The 6000-nt window shown below is 47.0% G+C and overlaps 14 non-coding genes and 4 pseudogenes across 14 annotated transcripts; all 18 read left to right on the forward strand.

Annotated features, from left to right (window-relative positions):
* Window positions 1-222: 222 nt before the first annotated feature.
* LOC138479771 (5S ribosomal RNA) lies at window positions 223-341 on the forward strand. Its single transcript, XR_011273515.1, has one exon. It is a non-coding gene; the product is annotated as a 5S ribosomal RNA (ribosomal RNA).
* Window positions 342-447: 106 nt separating this feature from the next.
* Window positions 448-566, forward strand: LOC138477912 (5S ribosomal RNA). Its single transcript, XR_011271827.1, has one exon. It is a non-coding gene; the product is annotated as a 5S ribosomal RNA (ribosomal RNA).
* A 464-nt stretch (window positions 567-1030) lies between these two features.
* Window positions 1031-1149, forward strand: LOC138479868 (5S ribosomal RNA). The gene has a single exon (XR_011273603.1). It is a non-coding gene; the product is annotated as a 5S ribosomal RNA (ribosomal RNA).
* Window positions 1150-1255: 106 nt separating this feature from the next.
* Window positions 1256-1374, forward strand: LOC138477868 (5S ribosomal RNA). The gene has a single exon (XR_011271787.1). It is a non-coding gene; the product is annotated as a 5S ribosomal RNA (ribosomal RNA).
* A 106-nt stretch (window positions 1375-1480) lies between these two features.
* Window positions 1481-1599, forward strand: LOC138478193 (5S ribosomal RNA). The gene has a single exon (XR_011272083.1). It is a non-coding gene; the product is annotated as a 5S ribosomal RNA (ribosomal RNA).
* A 106-nt stretch (window positions 1600-1705) lies between these two features.
* On the forward strand, window positions 1706-1824 carry LOC138479880 (5S ribosomal RNA). The gene has a single exon (XR_011273614.1). It is a non-coding gene; the product is annotated as a 5S ribosomal RNA (ribosomal RNA).
* A 466-nt stretch (window positions 1825-2290) lies between these two features.
* LOC138478281 (5S ribosomal RNA) lies at window positions 2291-2409 on the forward strand. Its single transcript, XR_011272163.1, has one exon. It is a non-coding gene; the product is annotated as a 5S ribosomal RNA (ribosomal RNA).
* Window positions 2410-2515: 106 nt separating this feature from the next.
* LOC138474323 (5S ribosomal RNA) lies at window positions 2516-2624 on the forward strand (annotated as a pseudogene).
* A 106-nt stretch (window positions 2625-2730) lies between these two features.
* Window positions 2731-2849, forward strand: LOC138479893 (5S ribosomal RNA). The gene has a single exon (XR_011273626.1). It is a non-coding gene; the product is annotated as a 5S ribosomal RNA (ribosomal RNA).
* Window positions 2850-3313: 464 nt separating this feature from the next.
* On the forward strand, window positions 3314-3432 carry LOC138479906 (5S ribosomal RNA). The gene has a single exon (XR_011273637.1). It is a non-coding gene; the product is annotated as a 5S ribosomal RNA (ribosomal RNA).
* A 106-nt stretch (window positions 3433-3538) lies between these two features.
* LOC138479918 (5S ribosomal RNA) lies at window positions 3539-3657 on the forward strand. The gene has a single exon (XR_011273648.1). It is a non-coding gene; the product is annotated as a 5S ribosomal RNA (ribosomal RNA).
* Window positions 3658-3763: 106 nt separating this feature from the next.
* LOC138474611 (5S ribosomal RNA) lies at window positions 3764-3872 on the forward strand (annotated as a pseudogene).
* A 106-nt stretch (window positions 3873-3978) lies between these two features.
* On the forward strand, window positions 3979-4087 carry LOC138474762 (5S ribosomal RNA; annotated as a pseudogene).
* A 487-nt stretch (window positions 4088-4574) lies between these two features.
* On the forward strand, window positions 4575-4693 carry LOC138474043 (5S ribosomal RNA; annotated as a pseudogene).
* A 106-nt stretch (window positions 4694-4799) lies between these two features.
* Window positions 4800-4918, forward strand: LOC138479930 (5S ribosomal RNA). The gene has a single exon (XR_011273659.1). It is a non-coding gene; the product is annotated as a 5S ribosomal RNA (ribosomal RNA).
* A 464-nt stretch (window positions 4919-5382) lies between these two features.
* Window positions 5383-5501, forward strand: LOC138479942 (5S ribosomal RNA). Its single transcript, XR_011273670.1, has one exon. It is a non-coding gene; the product is annotated as a 5S ribosomal RNA (ribosomal RNA).
* Window positions 5502-5607: 106 nt separating this feature from the next.
* LOC138478733 (5S ribosomal RNA) lies at window positions 5608-5726 on the forward strand. The gene has a single exon (XR_011272573.1). It is a non-coding gene; the product is annotated as a 5S ribosomal RNA (ribosomal RNA).
* Window positions 5727-5832: 106 nt separating this feature from the next.
* LOC138479954 (5S ribosomal RNA) lies at window positions 5833-5951 on the forward strand. Its single transcript, XR_011273681.1, has one exon. It is a non-coding gene; the product is annotated as a 5S ribosomal RNA (ribosomal RNA).
* The last annotated feature ends 49 nt before the right edge of the window (window positions 5952-6000 follow it).

Here is a 6000-nt window from a genome sequence, read left to right on the forward strand (position 1 = left end):
ATTGTGTTGATTGTTCTCTCCACCTCCCTGCAACAGAAACAGGATGGATGGATTAAAGTTATCCTACCAGACATAGGAGTCCTGAATGGGCCCACCAGTCTTATATATCTCGCCTGATCGAGCGCTGATCGAGCGATGAGCGTGGTATCATGTTGCAAGTGGCTGCATGGCTTAGCTTACTAAATGCAAATGCATAAGAGTAATATTCTTAGCATTTCTAGAGCCTACGGCCACACCACACTGAATGCGCCCGATCTCGTCTGATCTCGGAAGCTAAGCAGTGTCGGGCCTAGTTAGTATCTGGATGGGAGACTGCCTGGGAATACCAGGTGCTGTAGGCTTTTTTGTGCTCCAAGTTCAGGAAGTGAGCCATTTCTCAATTGCCTTTCAAAACTGCAAGGTCTAGCCGACTAGATGCTTAAAAGTACAAAACTCACTAGGCCCAGAGCCTACGGCCACACCACACTGAATGTGCCCGATCTCGTCTGATCTCGGAAGCTAAGCAGTGTCGGGCCTAGTTAGTACCTGGATGGGAGACCGCCTGGGAATACCAGGTGCTGTAGGCTATTTTGTGCTCCATGATTAGTAATTGCGCAACTTCTCAATTACTTTTCAAATTTGGTATGTTTCCAAAATAATTTTATCCCGTTTTATAGCGGAAATGTTGGACAACATTATGAGGGCTGGAGCTACCTATTTACATATAATTAGCATACAGGTAGTGTGTTCATGGGTAATAAATCGACTTTCACATGTAATGCAGTACAGAGAATATTGAGTCCTTCAAGAGGCATGAAAGAAAGCCGTTATTGTGTTGATTGTTCTCTCCACCTCCCTGCAACAGAAACAGGATGGATGGATTAAAGTTATCCTACCAGACATAGGAGTCCTGAATGGGCCCACCAGTCTTATATATCTCGCCTGATCGAGCGCTGATCGAGCGATGAGCGTGGTATCATGTTGCAAGTGGCTGCATGGCTTAGCTTACTAAATGCAAATGCATAAGAGTAATATTCTTAGCATTACTCGAGCCTACGGCCACACCACACTGAATGCGCCCGATCTCGTCTGATCTCGGAAGCTAAGCAGTGTCGGGCCTAGTTAGTACCTGGATGGGAGACCGCCTGGGAATACCAGGTGCTGTAGGCTTTTTTGTGCTCCAAGTTCAGGAAGTGAGCCATTTCTCAATTGCCTTTCAAAACTGCAAGGTCTAGCCGACTAGGTGCTTAAAAGTACAAAACTCACTAGGCCCAGAGCCTACGGCCACACCACACTGAATGCGCCCGATCTCGTCTGATCTCGGAAGCTAAACAGTGTCGGGCCTAGTTAGTACCTGGATGGGAGACCGCCTGGGAATACCAGGTGCTGTAGGCTTTTTTGTGCTCCAAGTTCAGGAAGTGAGCCATTTCTCAATTGCCTTTCAAAACTGCAAGGTCTAGCCGACTAGATGCTTAAAAGTACAAAACTCACTAGGACCAGAACCTACGGCCACACCACACTGAATGCGCCCGATCTCGTCTGATCTCGGAAGCTAAGCAGTGTCGGGCCTAGTTAGTACCTGGATGGGAGACCGCCTGGGAATACCAGGTGCTGTAGGCTTTTTTGTGCTCCAAGTTCAGGAAGTGAGCCATTTCTCAATTGCCTTTCAAAACTGCAAGGTCTAGCCGACTAGATGCTTAAAAGTACAAAACTCACTATGCCCTGAGCCTACGGCCACACCACACTGAATGCGCCCGATCTCGTCTGATCTCGGAAGCTAAGCAGTGTCGGGCCTAGTTAGTACCTGGATGGGAGACCGCCTGGGAATACCAGGTGCTGTAGGCTATTTTGTGCTCCATGATTAGTAATTGCACAACTTCTCAATTACTTTTCAAATTTGGTATGTTTCCAAAATAATTTTATCCCGTTTTATAGCGGAAATGTTGGACAACATTATGAGGGCTGGAGCTACCTATTTACATATAATTAGCATACAGGTAGTGTGTTCATGGGTAATAAATCGACTTTCACATGTAATGCAGTACAGAGAATATTGAGTCCTTCAAGAGGCATGAAAGAAAGCCGTTATTGTGTTGATTGTTCTCTCCACCTCCCTGCAACAGAAACAGGATGGATGGATTAAAGTTATCCTACCAGACATAGGAGTCCTGAATGGGCCCACCAGTCTTATATATCTCGCCTGATCGAGCCTGATGATCGAGCGATGAGCGTGGTATCATGTTGCAAGTGGCTGCATGGCTTAGCTTACTAAATGCAAATGCATAAGAGTAATATTCTTAGCATTACTCGAGCCTACGGCCACACCACACTGAATGCGCCCGATCTCGTCTGATCTCGGAAGCTAAGCAGTGTCGGGCCTAGTTAGTACCTGGATGGGAGACTGCCTGGGAATACCAGGTGCTGTAGGCTTTTTTGTGCTCCAAGTTCAGGAAGTGAGCCATTTCTCAATTGCCTTTCAAAACTGCAAGGTCTAGCCGACTAGATGCTTAAAAGTACAAAACTCACTAGGCCCAGAGCCTACGGCCACACCACACTGAATGCGCCCGATCTCGGAAGCTAAGCAGTGTCGGGCCTAGTTAGTACCTGGATGGGAGACTGCCTGGGAATACCAGGTGCTGTAGGCTTTTTTGTGCTCCAAGTTCAGGAAGTGAGCCATTTCTCAATTGCCTTTCAAAACTGCAAGGTCTAGCCGACTAGATGCTTAAAAGTACAAAACTCACTAGGCCCAGAGCCTACGGCCACACCACACTGAATGCGCCCGATCTCGTCTGATCTCGGAAGCTAAGCAGTGTCGGGCCTAGTTAGTACCTGGATGGGAGACCGCCTGGGAATACCAGGTGCTGTAGGCTATTTTGTGCTCCATGATTAGTAATTGCGCAACTTCTCAATTACTTTTCAAATTTGGTATGTTTCCAAAATAATTTTATCCCGTTTTATAGCGGAAATGTTGGACAACATTATGAGGGCTGGAGCTACCTATTTACATATAATTAGCATACAGGTAGTGTGTTCATGGGTAATAAATCGACTTTCACATGTAATGCAGTACAGAGAATATTGAGTCCTTCAAGAGGCATGAAAGAAAGCCGTTATTGTGTTGATTGTTCTCTCCACCTCCCTGCAACAGAAACAGGATGGATGGATTAAAGTTATCCTACCAGACATAGGAGTCCTGAATGGGCCCACCAGTCTTATATATCTCGCCTGATCGAGCGCTGATCGAGCGATGAGCGTGGTATCATGTTGCAAGTGGCTGCATGGCTTAGCTTACTAAATGCAAATGCATAAGAGTAATATTCTTAGCATTACTCGAGCCTACGGCCACACCACACTGAATGCGCCCGATCTCGTCTGATCTCGGAAGCTAAGCAGTGTCGGGCCTAGTTAGTACCTGGATGGGAGACCGCCTGGGAATACCAGGTGCTGTAGGCTTTTTTGTGCTCCAAGTTCAGGAAGTGAGCCATTTCTCAATTGCCTTTCAAAACTGCAAGGTCTAGCCGACTAGATGCTTAAAAGTACAAAACTCACTAGGCCCAGAGCCTACGGCCACACCACACTGAATGCGCCCGATCTCGTCTGATCTCGGAAGCTAAGCAGTGTCGGGCCTAGTTAGTACCTGGATGGGAGACCGCCTGGGAATACCAGGTGCTGTAGGCTTTTTTGTGCTCCAAGTTCAGGAAGTGAGCCATTTCTCAATTGCCTTTCAAAACTGCAAGGTCTAGCCGACTAGATGCTTAAAAGTACAAAACTCACTAGGACCAGAGCCTACGGCCACACCACACTGAATGCGCCCGATCTCGGAAGCTAAGCAGTGTCGCGCCTAGTTAGTACCTGGATGGGAGACCGCCTGGGAATACCAGGTGCTGTAGGCTTTTTTGTGCTCCAAGTTCAGGAAGTGAGCCATTTCTCAATTGCCTTTCAAAACTGCAAGGTCTAGCCGACTAGATGCTTAAAAGTACAAAACTCACTAGGCCCAGAGCCTACGGCCACACCACACTGAATGCGTCTGATCTCGGAAACTAAACAGTGTCGGGCCTAGTTAGTACCTGGATGGGAGACCGCCTGGGAATACCAGGTGCTGTAGGCTATTTTGTGCTCCATGATTAGTAATTGCACAACTTCTCAATTACTTTTCAAATTTGGTATGTTTCCAAAATAATTTTATCCCGTTTTATAGCGGAAATGTTGGACAACATTATGAGGGCTGGAGCTACCTATTTACATATAATTAGCATACAGGTAGTGTGTTCATGGGTAATAAATCGACTTTCACATGTAATGCAGTACAGAGAATATTGAGTCCTTCAAGAGGCATGAAAGAAAGCCGTTATTGTGTTGATTGTTCTCTCCACCTCCCTGCAACAGAAACAGGATGGATGGATTAAAGTTATCCTACCAGACATAGGAGTCCTGAATGGGCCCACCAGTCTTATATATCTCGCCTGATCGAGCGCTGATCGAGCGATGAGCGTGGTATCATGTTGCAAGTGGCTGCATGGCTTAGCTTACTAAATGCAAATGCATAAGAGTAATATTCTTAGCATTACTAGAGCCTACGGCCACACCACACTGAATGCGCCGGCCACACCACACTGAATGCGCCCGATCTCGTCTGATCTCGGAAGCTAAGCAGTGTCGGGCCTAGTTAGTACCTGGATGGGAGACTGCCTGGGAATACCAGGTGCTGTAGGCTTTTTTGTGCTCCAAGTTCAGGAAGTGAGCCATTTCTCAATTGCCTTTCAAAACTGCAAGGTCTAGCCGACTAGATGCTTAAAAGTACAAAACTCACTAGGCCCAGAGCCTACGGCCACACCACACTGAATGCGCCCGATCTCGTCTGATCTCGGAAGCTAAGCAGTGTCGGGCCTAGTTAGTACCTGGATGGGAGACCGCCTGGGAATACCAGGTGCTGTAGGCTATTTTGTGCTCCATGATTAGTAATTGCGCAACTTCTCAATTACTTTTCAAATTTGGTATGTTTCCAAAATAATTTTATCCCGTTTTATAGCGGAAATGTTGGACAACATTATGAGGGCTGGAGCTACCTATTTACATATAATTAGCATACAGGTAGTGTGTTCATGGGTAATAAATCGACTTTCACATGTAATGCAGTACAGAGAATATTGAGTCCTTCAAGAGGCATGAAAGAAAGCCGTTATTGTGTTGATTGTTCTCTCCACCTCCCTGCAACAGAAACAGGATGGATGGATTAAAGTTATCCTACCAGACATAGGAGTCCTGAATGGGCCCACCAGTCTTATATATCTCGCCTGATCGAGCGCTGATCGAGCGATGAGCGTGGTATCATGTTGCAAGTGGCTGCATGGCTTAGCTTACTAAATGCAAATGCATAAGAGTAATATTCTTAGCATTACTCGAGCCTACGGCCACACCACACTGAATGCGCCCGATCTCGTCTGATCTCGGAAGCTAAGCAGTGTCGGGCCTAGTTAGTACCTGGATGGGAGACCGCCTGGGAATACCAGGTGCTGTAGGCTTTTTTGTGCTCCAAGTTCAGGAAGTGAGCCATTTCTCAATTGCCTTTCAAAACTGCAAGGTCTAGCCGACTAGATGCTTAAAAGTACAAAACTCACTAGGTCCAGAGCCTACGGCCACACCACACTGAATGCGCGCGATCTCGTCTGATCTCGGAAGCTAAGCAGTGTCGGGCCTAGTTAGTACCTGGATGGGAGACCGCCTGGGAATACCAGGTGCTGTAGGCTTTTTTGTGCTCCAAGTTCAGGAAGTGAGCCATTTCTCAATTGCCTTTCAAAACTGCAAGGTCTAGCCGACTAGATGCTTAAAAGTACAAAACTCACTGGGACCAGAGCCTACGGCCACACCACACTGAATGCGCCCGATCTCGTCTGATCTCGGAAGCTAAGCAGTGTCGGGCCTAGTTAGTACCTGGATGGGAGACCGCCTGGGAATACCAGGTGCTGTAGGCTTTTTTGTGCTCCAAGTTCAGGAAGTGAGCCATTTCTCAATTGCCTTTCA

Source organism: Ambystoma mexicanum, chromosome 8 (genome assembly GCF_040938575.1).
Source record: "Ambystoma mexicanum isolate Mex_15411 chromosome 8, UKY_AmexF1_1, whole genome shotgun sequence".
Classification (NCBI taxonomy): Eukaryota; Metazoa; Chordata; class Amphibia; order Caudata; family Ambystomatidae; genus Ambystoma; species Ambystoma mexicanum.